Source organism: Ornithodoros turicata, chromosome 7 (assembly GCF_037126465.1).
Source record: "Ornithodoros turicata isolate Travis chromosome 7, ASM3712646v1, whole genome shotgun sequence".
NCBI lineage: Eukaryota > Metazoa > Arthropoda > Arachnida > Ixodida > Argasidae > Ornithodoros > Ornithodoros turicata.
This window is the reverse complement of record NC_088207.1, coordinates 26,787,098-26,800,797: the sequence shown is the minus strand read 5'-3', so window position 1 is coordinate 26,800,797 and position 13,700 is coordinate 26,787,098. Positions and strand designations below refer to the sequence as shown.

At 45.6% G+C, this 13,700-nt stretch overlaps 1 long non-coding RNA gene across 1 annotated transcript in view; it reads left to right on the top strand.

Moving 5' to 3' along the window:
* The first annotated feature begins 2,238 nt into the window (after positions 1-2,238).
* LOC135399737 (uncharacterized) overlaps positions 2,239-13,700 on the top strand; it is a 40,566-nt gene continuing 29,104 nt past the window's right edge. Inside the window, exon 1 of the long non-coding RNA XR_010424401.1 lies at positions 2,239-2,377. This is a non-coding gene — a long non-coding RNA (uncharacterized LOC135399737). The remainder of the gene's footprint in view (positions 2,378-13,700) is intronic.

Sequence of the window (13,700 nt, the reverse complement as noted above, 5' to 3'; positions counted from 1 at the left end):
TTTGCCTACGATGTACTAAAACTCTCTGGTCTCTGGCATTATGGGACAGTGAGTGTTTCTCGGTGCCTCACGTCTTCCCCTTTCCTTTTCCCCTTTTTCCTTTATGCTTTCTTCTGCCTCTTTCCTGTTTGTTTGTTTTCTCTTTTTTGCTGTCTTTATTGTTCCACCCACATACGCGTCTGCGTCTTGGAGTAGCCAGTCCTGACTGGGTCGGGACTAACATTTCCATATTTTTCTTTCCTTTCCAGTTCCAATTTCAGTGAACGAAAGACAATACCCCAAACGAAACCACACGCAGGTTTTAAAACAGAAGCCAATGAAGCAACGAACACTAAGTATTTTATCAGGCCCCCAATAATGAGCCCAACTTCCTACACCCAAATATCGTGCACACACATCTCTTCCTGCAAACTTTTTTCTTTCTATTCGCAGCGTCCTGTCCAGCTGATCCACACACTCTCCCCTTTAATCGACGACATCCAGCCGTTGACAGCCCAGCAGTATAATCTGCTTCATCGAAGGCACGCAATCCCCACTGCTACAAGAGAGAGAAAGTGCCATGTCATATCGAGCTGCTGTATATATTTCACTGGATCGGCCGGGGAAGAGGAAGCGATAAGTGCCTCCTCGCCAAGGCTGCTGCATGGCCCGGGGGTTCCGAGAACCGATCTAACGATTTTAACGCGAGCTCCCCACGTTCCGAGAACCCGAGGGGGGGCCTCGCGATGCGGTCGCCGGTTCCCGGGAAAAATCTCGGATGAAGAACTGCGGGCTCCTCCCATCTGCAGTTGGACGCAGGCATCAAACGAGGAAGTGCCTGCCTGGCGTCGTTTCTGGGCCAACAGCCGAGTACCGGGCGGAACGACGGTCGACTCGGTTGCCTCGTATTTAAGACTTCCACAGAATGGACGCATATGTATGCGTGTGTGTTAGTGACCCCAAGCACGACGTTTGTTACAGGAAGAGGGTCATTTTCTGTGCTTTGTTTACGAGGGCATCTCCGTATAGAGTTCGCGAGAATTTGCGCTTGCGTAATGAGAAAATTATTGGTCTACGGCGGCTATTGACCTCTAGGTGTTTGGCAGTATGATGGCATAGCGGCACGGGGTACGACGACGAATAGATTGAGAGACTGACAGGAAGACATAACTGGAGACCCGAAGCTTGACAGAGGCTGTACGCTGACAGTATGCGACATCAGACCGATTGTGAATTAAGTGAGCAGTTTTTATTGGCACCTGTGTCTTCGATGTTACTGTCCATAATGTTCAACAGGCCACATAAGTCGGACAATATCTCATTGGGGAGAGAGAATGGCAAGAGTAAGAAAGGCACTCCGCGAAGGAGGTGCCGCGGTTGAGACACGGTGTACAGATAATGAAGGGCAGATGACATAGTGTGATTGAAGAGATACAAGATGTATGTACGTGATGAGCTACCAGTGTGGCATCGGTGAGCTAAACAGTTCATCGGACAAAGCGGTGGAAGTGAGGAAGAAATTATGGCCATTTCTGGCATCCAATTCGTTCCTTGTTCGGTTCTCACTTGCGTTGGAGTGTACCAGAAAATATGCAGTATACGTGTTTTTGCGAGACATTGGTGTTGTCGTGTGCGGCGTTGAGTATTGTCTCTAGCTGTGACGGTAGCCGATACATCGAAGTCCTCTGCCGTACCGGTCAGCGCTTCCTTATACGTACTTTCCCTCAGAGATGTACAGGTCCGATCAGATAGCGACGGGTTTGGACGGTTACCTCAAGATATAATATCGCTGCATACTTGCATTGCAGCACCCATTGCATAGTTCATTGGCAGCATACGTAGAATCACTGTACGGTAGCCAGAGGGTGTGAGTTCTAAACCCACTGCTGGTGCTTTTTCTTCAACCGCCATCACTTCCGCGTGGCACCCATGTACTCTTGCCGTCACCGACCAACCATTTGTCATGCCTAAATTTTTGCGAGCTTGTTTGTTTGTTATGAGATTAAGGAGAGGGTAAACGACGTTTGACAAAAGAGACAGATTCCTTGAGCTGTTTAGCGTCGCTTTGATCACATTGGTGCGTACTTCATCTAGGTCATTGCGGGTGCCCACAGCATCGCGTGCTGAGTCTTCCTCGGAACTGACAGACGTCCCACCAGCTCCCCTGCTAACACTTTAACTACATGCACGCTGTTCTGTCCAACTAATTTCAAGTTCCAGTTAATTCTCCGTCAGACTGTTCCCGTCATATTTGTCCTTTTGTCCTTCAACAGACTCCATCCTCCTATGCTGCTCAAACGAAACAAAGACACGAGTAACAAAGATTCCAGGAAGCCTGCATACTGCAGTCCACAACAACGCGTTCACAGCGACAGTCTCACAACTTCCCTGGCCGCAAGTAAGGCGCTATTATTTCCGCGGCGCATCATTACCACGGTACGGAGTTGATTACACAAAAATTGCGACGGGCACGCAGGTGCATCTGGTCTGTTCGAGATGTTGTTAGTTACGCTGCTGTCGTGAGGTATAATAGGAGCCGCTTTTCGCGTACCCAACGTGCTTGTAGACCACATTGCAGCAGATGCGTCCAGTGTGAGGACAGCAGGCCTGTATATAGTAATCAAATAGAAGTAATTCAATCATTGCAATGAATTACATTATTTGTAGTTAATTATCGCGACGATTACTCTCGTTTTTGTGCAATTGTAGCCGCTTACTTTAATACTTACTACTTACATTACTAAAAAAGAAATTGCGAGAAGGTGTAATACACTTGGAGTAACTTTTGAAATTACGTTACACGCGATCAACTTAATTTTTTTAACTCGCCCACGAAATACAAGATTATCGTAACCGCTACCCGAGTACGCCACAATAGTGGGTTTTAGTGCATTGTACGCTATCGCCTCTGCATACGTAATGAACAGCGTGGTGGTTCAGCGCACTGGACGAAGCACTGTCTGTGTTCTGCGCGTGCGCAGAACCACCAAAGCTATACGTGCGCAAAGACTGTAGCGATGCACAAAAACTCACTAATGTTTGTGATTAGCGGCAGGTTTAAATAGTATGGGACACGCATATCGCCTACCGGAATTCGAATTGTCCGGAAGACCTCAACAAAGCAGCTTCGGAGTAAACTTCGTGATGTGTCTGGCAGTGGTAGGAATATGTTTTCTTTTTTTTTATTCCGTGTTAGCGCGGCGAAGCAACTATGGCTATGAGCGGCGTACAGACGTGGACAGATGGAGAGAGGACAGCAGGCAAGTGTTGGTGACGAGGGGGAGTTAGTATGCGTCCTGGGCCGACTTCATGGAGGACTGTGCCGACATTCGTCTGGGAACAGGCATGAACAAGGGCGTGTTTTCTGCAGGACCTTTAGTGCGCTAGTTTCCGGGTAACTTCCTGGTCATCAAGAGGAAGAAATTACGATTCTGTTCCTATTACTCCAAGATCAAAGGTGTTGCATATGTAAGTAAGGTGTTATATGGACAACACCATCACATTTTGGCGAAAAGTACGTGTGACGTGGGAGGAAAACACTTTCGGGAAAAAATATTTTTCTCCACTGACAAAATATGCTACCGTTTGGGATATTATTTCATACTAATAACGGGACAAATTTAATGCGATTCAACATTCTATACCTCAACGTCTCACCTGTGAGGATGTACTCTTCGAAATTGCACAGTGCACATGGGATCGAGCTCCCAGAAACGTTTCGAATTCGCAAGACCGCCAGCCGTATACTTGCGTCATTTATCCAGTGATATACGGGAGCTTCGGTACAGGACATTCTGGGACAGACATCTCGGTACATGAACATCTGGAAAGAACAACGGAAGTTCTTCGTTGTCCAAAAAATTTCGTATTTACGCACCGACCATTTCATAACCGTCGTGCCGCGCAGACCCACGGCCGTAGCCGAGGTAAAAACTCATATATATAATTTCTTTTTTGAGCATCTCTTTGGCGTTGTTGTATCTGAAGATACTGGAAAAAATGCAGTGTAAGTTCAGAGAATATGTTGTGATCACACGCGTTTATTTGTATGGATAAAACGGACACAAGACTCGGTCAAAAACATAATCTTACAAGCGGCTGCACTCTTAAAAAAAAGGGTGTACTTTAACTCCTTTCCTTTCCTGTTTGTGTCTTCTTTTGTTTGCTTGAAAGCTTTAGGGAACAGCAAGCCCACACCGTGGCTAACCGTTCCCTTCTATTTCTTACTTTGCATTAAACATATCCCCCTTTCCTTGCCTCATATATAACACCCCCTTTTGGAGAATACACTTACGCTCAAAAGGGTGTCTACTCACTCCCTCAAGGGAGTAGCATAACACCTTCTCCCTGCCGGGGAGTACTATTACTCTCCTGTAGGGAGAAAGGTGTTATGCTACTCCCTTGAGGGAGTGAGGAGACACCCTTTTGAGCGTAATTGTACTCTCCAAAAGGGTGTTATATAGTATGTGGCAAAAAAACGAGTTAAAGTACACCCTTTTTTTTAAGAGTGTGGAGTCAGATAACCTATATAGTCTTCGCTAGCAAGTCAGGATTTTGTGACACATCGAATAACTATCCTCTCAACGTATCACATTCAGGTGTTCTGACACAGACAGACGCGAATGGCTGTATCTCTTTCCGCACTCTTAAATACATTATAAATATGGTGGTTGCTTCTGTGCAGCTTGTCTCCATTCTCTTCGTTCGCGCCCATGAACGGTTCCACATTATTTGCACTTCGAGAATCAGCCCTTCTAATTACTGTTGCCGACACTCCGCGGAACTACAGTTCCGCTTGAGAATCCATAGAACCATGCATAGAACGGACGGCGTGGCATCACGTCGGATACTTCCAAGACCGCCACTGACGGCGCTGTCGCGACGGAGCAATGCGCCCCCTTCAGGTGTCGCACGGTGCCTATATCCCCTTTTCCAGCTGGCCATTTCGTTAATTTATCAAGAGGGCTGGAAACTCTAATGGCGATGAACTGACATGCAAATATTTTCCCAACGCCACAGCTGTTGTACCGAGATACCCGTGTACCGAGATGACCATGTATCGAAACGTCCGTGGGGGGGTATCCCGAAATGCCGCCGTTAAGAATCCACCGTTTAGAATCCCATATGCTCAAAATCCTAAACGGCGCTAGAGTAGCGTTGCGTGCGTGCCGAACTATGCCCCCCCCCCTAAACTAATAACACCCCCCCCCTAAACACATAAACTAACGTAATCTTTGAAAACTAACCTAACCTAACCAAAATCTAATAATTTTTGCTGCTCTGAAGTGACCACCATGCTAAGCCTAACGGCCGCCAAAAACCTGGCTTTTGTTCATGACAATGATTTCTACTGACGTCAAAATCACGCAAAACTCCGAGGTTTGTCAGTAATATTCAACACTATTCAACTATTTCACTATTCAACTATTCAACACTATCATTCCACCATTCTTCACATTAGAGCTTTCATTTAGAAATCTGGGATTTTGAACATCTGGGATTTTAAACAGTGGAATTCTTAACGGTGGAATATCGTGGCATCCCCCGTCCGTGTACCGAGATTTCCGTACCAGAATGTCGTTGTGTGAGCTAGTTGCCCAAGCTGTGGCTTTCCTCGTCATCGATACAAGTAGGCAGATCGTTAGTCCTGTCAGAGTTGTGGAGGCCATGCCTGAAACATGTACGACTCTGGTTTGCATTGCCAACTCTAAGACTGGTCAAGACGCAGTGCTTGGCCTGGTTCCTCCGCGATGCAAAACCGACAATCGTTAATATCATATCATTCTTTTGGAATAGAGGATAAACACTGACTCCAGCAGCAAGCAAGCAGTAGCGCAGTAGCGCGGGCTAGAGTCACTAAATAATCTTAGTCAGTGACTCTCGCGCAGGCCAACCTTCCCTTCCCTTCCCTTTGGTTTTTCTTTGCTAATAAACAGCACCCCTCCCCCCCCGCCCCCAAGGCCCGCGGCCTGATCGGGGCTTCCTCTTCATCGGCCCACATACGACGGAGGTTTGTCGCAGCTGACCCCGGTTCGAATCCCGGTACTGCCTGTGCTGTCTGGGTCTTTCACCGGGTTTTCCTGTATAAGGCAAGTGTCAGCACGTTCAACAGTAAGCCCAGGACGAGCATCGTTTTTCCGAGCAGCATGCCGCATTATCGGCAGGTAGACGACAACGGAATAAAGGATATTTCCAGGCGACATTACTAAGATAATAAAATAAATATATCGGTAACACCTTCTACAATTACGGTCAGGAGTGTTCCCTTACACAAAACAGCAAAATCTGGTAAGTGGGTTTGTTAGCACAGGCCTGTATTCGGGTCCTCTTGAACCATACTGAACTGGATTATGCAGTTCTCGGGTATTGCTCTCCGTCTATTGAACGGCAAACGAACATTTCAAACAATGGCACACGGACGCCATGCACTTCGTACGGCATGAGACCCCTCACAAACCTGCTAAGTCAGTATGGACCCAACAATAACAGCCGTTTTCTTTTAAAAAAAAATCGTTTTGCGAGGCCACAAAGATTGATGGCGTCCTCTGCGCCGCCCGGAACGCTGAGGGACAGACTGTTTTAGCAAAGCGTTGATAGATCACTTTCAGTTTCGCATACACCGGTTTACGGGTAAGGACACGAACCACAGCGCATCGTCCTGTCTCTCTTTACATCGCTGTAATTTTTGGTATCGTTAGCGCTTCACCGGCTTTGAGCCGGATTTTTGATAACCGGCTCGCCGTTACAAGATCGGCTCCGTGGACGACGCAGACTGCAAGAACTCCACCACGACTGATGAGGTTCTAGGTTCGCTCTCCGAGAGACGTATGGGAACGCTTAATCTATTACTGACAATATACCAGCTCCCGTGGCATAGTGGTAAAGATGATCGCTTACTACGCCGAGACTAGGAGGTGACACGGGTAAGAATCCTGTCACTGGCTGTGCTGTCTGAGGTTCTCCCTTGGTTTTCCGAGGACTTTCCAGACGAATGTCGGCAGAGCCCCCCCTGAAGTCGGCCCAGAACGCATACTAACCCCCTGTGCCCCACACCGTCCTGCTGTCCTCTCTCCATCTGTCCACGTCTGTATGCCGCTCATAGTCACAGTTGCTTCGCGGCGCTAACACGTAACTTAAAAAAAAAGAGCCATTACCGAAATTACCAGCAGAACCCAATTTTTGGTTTCTATACCTCATTACCATTACCAGCAGATCATTTTCGATTCCTTTCCTGTTTTCGTTAATGGAGGAACCTGATAGACGTTTCGGTTAAGGGCTCAAAATTTCGGCAAACTGTTTCTGTTTCCGTTACAAGGTGCCTTGCCTGGACGAAAAGAGTCCTCATACATTTGTACGAATTTGAATTAAGGAAAAAACAAAACAAAACAAAATCTCTGAACATTTTACCCGGTTCTTCTTTAGCTCTTCTGTCTCACACTGTGCCATTTCCGGAGCCAGTTTATAGTGATCCGACGAAAGTGATCTCGCTAAGCAAATTTGTTACGGAAATACTTCTTCCGCTGCCAACAGAAAATGTGGCTGATAATGCAGCGCTAGCTGCTACGCATAACACTAAGTACATTTTGTAAGCACAAAATGAAAAACAGTAACCGAGGAAATGTTGAACGTAGTCAGGAAATAGAGCACCGAATATTTTAAGTCACAGTATAGCTCCTCTCCTGCTTGCGCAATGACATATCTATGCAGAAGGCAGGATGTTCGATCGGGATGCCAGTTTTCCAGGAACCGTTTAGGATTCCTCCCTTTCCCTCCTCCTGAATGCTTGGCTTCTCCAGGCCACCCACATCCTCGCATCCGCACCAGGGAGATTCACAAGGCGATACATTGTAATGCACTCGACTTCAACATGCATCACTGGAGCCGGTAGAGAGGAGCGCTGCCCCTGTTGCAATGAAGAGGCTTTCAAGCCGCACTTGAGGGGAATACATATACAGTCGAAGAAATATGCGAGTGACCATATGTCATTCGGTGAAAGCCTGGAAAGAAAGGTCTCATTTGAGAGAATGATATGAGAATCATGCGATGGTCGTCTCTGAATCCATTCCCAAGCAGTACAACATCTTGGCCGAATATCGGCAATACCGGCCCAGTATTGAACGAAGGTTGGACCAATATTGGGCCAGTATTGCAAAGATTGGTCCAATGTCGGCCCAGTATTGGACGAAGGTGGGACCAATATTGGGCCAGTATTGCCAAGATTGGTCCAATGTCGGCCCAGTATTGGACGAAGGTGGGACTAATATTGGGCCAGTAATGCCAAGATTGGTCCAATGTTTGCCCAGTATTGGACGAAGATGGGACCAATATTGGGCTACTATTGCCAAGATTGGTCCAATGTCGGCCCAGTATTGGACGAAGATGGGACCAATATTGTCCAGCATTGGGCCAAGATGTTGTGCTGCTTGGGTTGAGATATTTGCGGGATATTTACGGGCGGACGCCAAGTTCTGATGCTTAGGGACCTCAGTGGGGACAAGGTGGAAGTAAACTACACTCTTAGAAATAAAGTGTGGAGCAGTTACACCTTTTAGGAGGTAATAGTTGTCGCGTTTGTTGTGCAGAAAAAGTTGCAAGGTTGCAAAGACAAATTTTAGTTGCAGTTATCTTCGTTGTGCACAATGTGCTCAATGTCCACTGCACTGTCAATGCTGGGAAAGCAACACTCCCTGAAAGTTCATTGCTTCTGTGGCTGTTACAACAGCTCTTACACGCATTTTGTGCTTCACACGCAAAGAAGCGGTAACAGGCAAGGTTACCACCCTTTTGCACCCTTTCGTGAGGCGTTACGTTGACTCAGGTGGTAACTGTAAAAGTTACCACCTTTTCACAGCCTTTTCTTTTTGAGAGTGTAGCTTAGTCGCTGTCCAGTTTCGCCCACTTGTTTGACACTGCTTTCATTCTTTTCTTCGCCTTTTCCTTTATTTTCATCAACTTTATTTTGCTGCTCATCATGATGATGATGACTGAGGTGTTTCATCGCCATGTGCAATAATCTGCCCTATATTGCATGCAGTAATTAGGTGAAAATATAATGATAAGCCTCACAGTGGAGGTATGAAGTCATACGAAGTCCAAAGAAGTTAGTGTGCTTTCAGGTCAGAATGTTGGTGGGCTGGATTTAACCATGGACCAATTACTTCGGTCATAGTGAGACGGCGAGAGTGAAGCTGATTTAGAGACAATGTAAGTGTTGTTCTGAAGTGTTAGTGATTGCGGGTAACGGAGCACGTCTTCATTTTATCTCTTCACATTTTGTTGGCAAGCAGACAAAAGGTTTCGACGCACGGTGTCAGTACAAAACCGTGGACCTAGCGGTTACTCTTGCAAATCTTACACCTTACTGTTACAATTACTTTTACCATTTCCTAATCATTTTTCACTTGTTCGTTCTTTACGCTGTCATCACATCATCATTAACCTCACCAACCCCTTGTTGTCTTTGACCACTCCTTAGTGGTACAAGTGAGCTGGAGTAGTCGGCTCCACACTTTTGGAATCACATTCTCCATATATTTAATTTAATCCAGTCCAATTCAATCCAGCCTGTAGACAGCTCCAGGTTTCAGCTCCATATTTTTTTTATTTTTTTTACCAGGACGCTGAATGTAGATATAAGACAAGGCATAAGACAAGGTAGACATAACTACATTAAGACACTCACTATCGGATAAGCCTAGGGAAACCAGTAAACGTGCACGGACACGCGACTGTTCCTCAGGGAAACACACGCACCACCAAAACGTATAGTCTCGCGATAACACGTGCGCAACATCAACGGCAGCGCAATAGCAACAACAAAGATACTGTACACCGGCAACAATCACCAACCACCACCAACCAACCAATCACAACATCACACACCAACAGTGCGCAGAACTTAATAAACGGATTCTAAAGAACGCTGTGCAATAAAATTCACAAGCGCATTCAGAGCTGCATCCCTCTTGCTGGTGGGCCAAACACCTAACACCTTTGCAATGTCAAAAGAGTCAAAAGATCTACCGTCTCTTCTGTCTTTTCTATGTTTTTTTTATATCTAATTGTATTTTTTCCTTTTTTGGAGTTGCAGAATTGGTCCGGTGCCGAATTCAATTTCTCCACATATTCTTTTTTTTTAATTTACTTATCAACTTACCCTCAGAGAAATATAACGGGTAGACCAGCGGCGCAAGAACTCTACTTCACCTAGCCCCATCAACTGTGCCTCTAAGTGTGCAACAATATACATCACAATATGCTGCGACTCCGGGCGACGGCCCTGCAGCTGTTGCGCCACATATTTTTTAAGCATATTTATTTATTGCATAAATTTTGAAGCACCCATCATTCCATCTATGCACTGAGGAATCGAACAAAATACCGCACGCCAAAACTGTCGAAGGTAAATATTCATCAAATTACGCAAGATCAAAGAAATAAAAGAAGAAGAAGTAGATAAGAGGTACATTTTCTATAAGAAGCTACCTATAACGTCTAAAGAGTAACGAATACACAAGGTGCTGTATCCATACAAAGCAAGTGAGAAGTTGACAGGTTGAAAAATACGCCGCTCCTCCCCTATCGGCGCAGTTGCGAGAGAAATGTTTATAGAATCAACAACAAACCCCTGCTTCACAGACTTTATGCCTCTTCGACCGAAATAGGACATCGAGAAGGCGAAGGCTGCACACAAAATGACAAACTACTCCTGCATCAGGGCGTTGCCTGAATTCCCTTGGCGATTTGTGTGTTCGTTGAAGGATAACCGAAGAACCTTGTTTCGGAGTTCGCGCACAATATTTTTGCGTATATCTTCCATCTCTGTCTGTTCGTTCGATGGGAAAGGTTGCTACAAAGCTGACCACGTGGGAGCCTCAGAATGAGATTATCTCCCGCTCTTTTTTTTTTCTTCTTCTTCTTCTTTTTTTTATTGATTGTCGAGTAAGAACATTCGTGTCACGATATGGTGACTTACCCTATCTAGCACGATATAGAACCAACGTGTTCTTTTCTTTTCTTATTTAAATGCATTGGAAAATGTGGAACTCCGTCTCACATAAAGTGGACAGTCTGCAGAGAAAACGAAAAAGAGCTAACGTGTCTCGCAACAATGGGTAATGCATGCCGTCATCTTTTATTTATTTATTTTGCTGCTTACGCTTGCCCAGTGGGCCATGCGTCGTGCCACCGTGCTGGCGTTCTTGTCGCATCCACGATCGAATTTATTACCGAGAGAAAGTTGCCGTTCTTTTGGACATTAAATATATTTATGTTCTTTTACAATGAATAAGCTAGGAAACTGGACTGTAGCCGAGATTATGCGGTAATTTGTGTCATCAAGATATAACCAGCTTGTCACCGTGCATAGCATTGACCCACAACTATCACGCGTTCGATTCTTTATTGACAATTAACTATCTATTTGCTCAGAGTTTGCTCTATCTGTCACATAGTTACCTTTTACAGTAACTCTTCCCAAGACTGGTATCGCGTCTGCAAAAAGTTCGACATGTCAACGCAGAAACACCGACGATTCATTTAAGTGCTGTACAAAAACAAAGAAGAAAAAAAAAACATTGTAAGAGAAGAAGCGACCAGGTAGAAACTTCCACCCCAAATGATGCGCCTTTCCACGCAAAAAGCAGCGCACAGTGAAGCATCCGCAAACATGCACGCATCAAACTATGTCTAACTCGCTGCGCACGCAAATCAAGGCACGGAGACTCGACGCTACATAACGTGTTACACTGCGCCACCCTTCATACCGCCGTATGTAAGGTAACGTGGCCACGTTCCTTGCGTGTTTGAGTCCACGACCATTAACCCAACGCAAACAGATATACTGTCCGGTCACGCGGTACACAACTGACGGCGCGTCGTTCATTAGGCACCGTCAAGATAGTTTCTGGTTGAGCGCAAAACGCCTTAGTTGCGAACGGAAACAGGCGTGACCACGTCGGACAGCTTACGCGATGCGAACCGCTGTAATGAGAGTACTTAGAAGGATGATAGATTTGTGCGACGTCTTCTGCCATGGCAGCGGCAGAGGCTGTGATTTGCGTAATGTTTCGCCGTGCTGTATCGCGGGGTCTGTGTGTATGATGGCCTTGTGCACGCCACTTGCGCACGCTTTTTTTTTTTTTTTTTCAATTTCAAAGGCCTACCGGCATAGATAGCCAGTGTGCGGGGTTGTGGGCGTTGCGAGTGGGACGCGCAGGTTCTTCGGGGGGGATGCGCGCTTGTACGAACTACGAATTCCGTTTTTGTTCTGGGACAGAGGGTGTAAGGCCTCGCGCGAGGCCGACAGAGACAGTTCCCATAATCGAAACTTATCACACTTGCATTAAAGGGATATTAAACTGCGAAAACCCAGTCCGGAACTGGGCAACGTGCACACCAAACGGATTTTGTGCAGCATGCAGGTTACGCGCATATGCCGGCAACAGAATTAGCTAGCGGTCACTTGTAGAGTAAAATTACTTACTTAATAATTACTACTACTAGTACTACTACTATTACTTATTACTACTTACTACTACTACTTATTACTACACTCTTAAAAATGGTGACGGAAACCGGCTTGACCGTTGTTGACCTCACGAATGTGGGCTGCGTCACGACTGTAGCCAGGATGAGATGAGATGGTGTGATAACAGATGAAGGGATGATGACGGCCGAAAGTTAAGACCTATAGGGACGTCACTGCAGAGTTGATGAGAAGTCCGAGGAGTACTCATAGCCTTTGAGCGAGGCCAGATTCCTGGAGAAGGCAGACGAGGCTGCGAATTTTGGAGTGTATTTCCGTGAAAGAGCCTCTGGGATGTAGGAAATCCTCCACCGTACAATTCCTGCAATGGCCAAGGTATTTCTCACGCACCGCAGCATACATGTACAGCAATGCAGTAGGATGTGTTCGATAGTTTCAATTTGCTCACAATGTATGCAGTTTGCGTTGTCTAGAGAGCCAATCTTGAATAATTGCGATTTGGTGAAAGCGCTTCTTGTTCGCAACCTGAAGAGCAGAGTTTGTGCACTGCGGGAAAGCCCTCTCAGCGGGAGATAAACTTCACCACATAGCACGCTCCGAGCCAACCATCAGCACGAGTGACATCGTTCTCTTCCCTGGCTTGTTGAAAGCGGGAGGCGTACGCCTTTTTGTGACGCTTATAAGGCGAAAAGACACTTAAAGGGCTAAAGCATTAGATCTCATTAGATCAAAGCAGTAATGTTTCGGTCAATGTTGTTAACACATAAAATTCTTAACAGGAAAAGAGCAATACCGCACGTTGAATTAAATTTTAAGCATTACATGGCCTACACACGCGCCTCATTGCAACATAATTTATCACTTCAAACGTCCAGAACTAATTATGGCGATTTTACGTTCACTAACTACTCTGCTAAAACATGGAACTCCTTACCATTACATATTAGGAGCATCACGAACTTTCAAGCCTTTAGGGCTGCCTTACTATGTTTTCTTCAAACTGATTTTTCTTTAATACTCTTGTACATTCTTAAAATTCTCATTTGGTACGCCCCCTCTGTTGCTTGCTGTTCAAATTGTGTTAACAATAGGAGGTCCTAAAACTAATTTTTAACTATAGGACCTCCAACCCTATATTAAATGTATGCATATTGTTTGGCTAACAATAAACTCCATTTAATTGATTGATTGATTGATTGATTGATTATGCAGAGATGTTAATTGTCACAAAAAG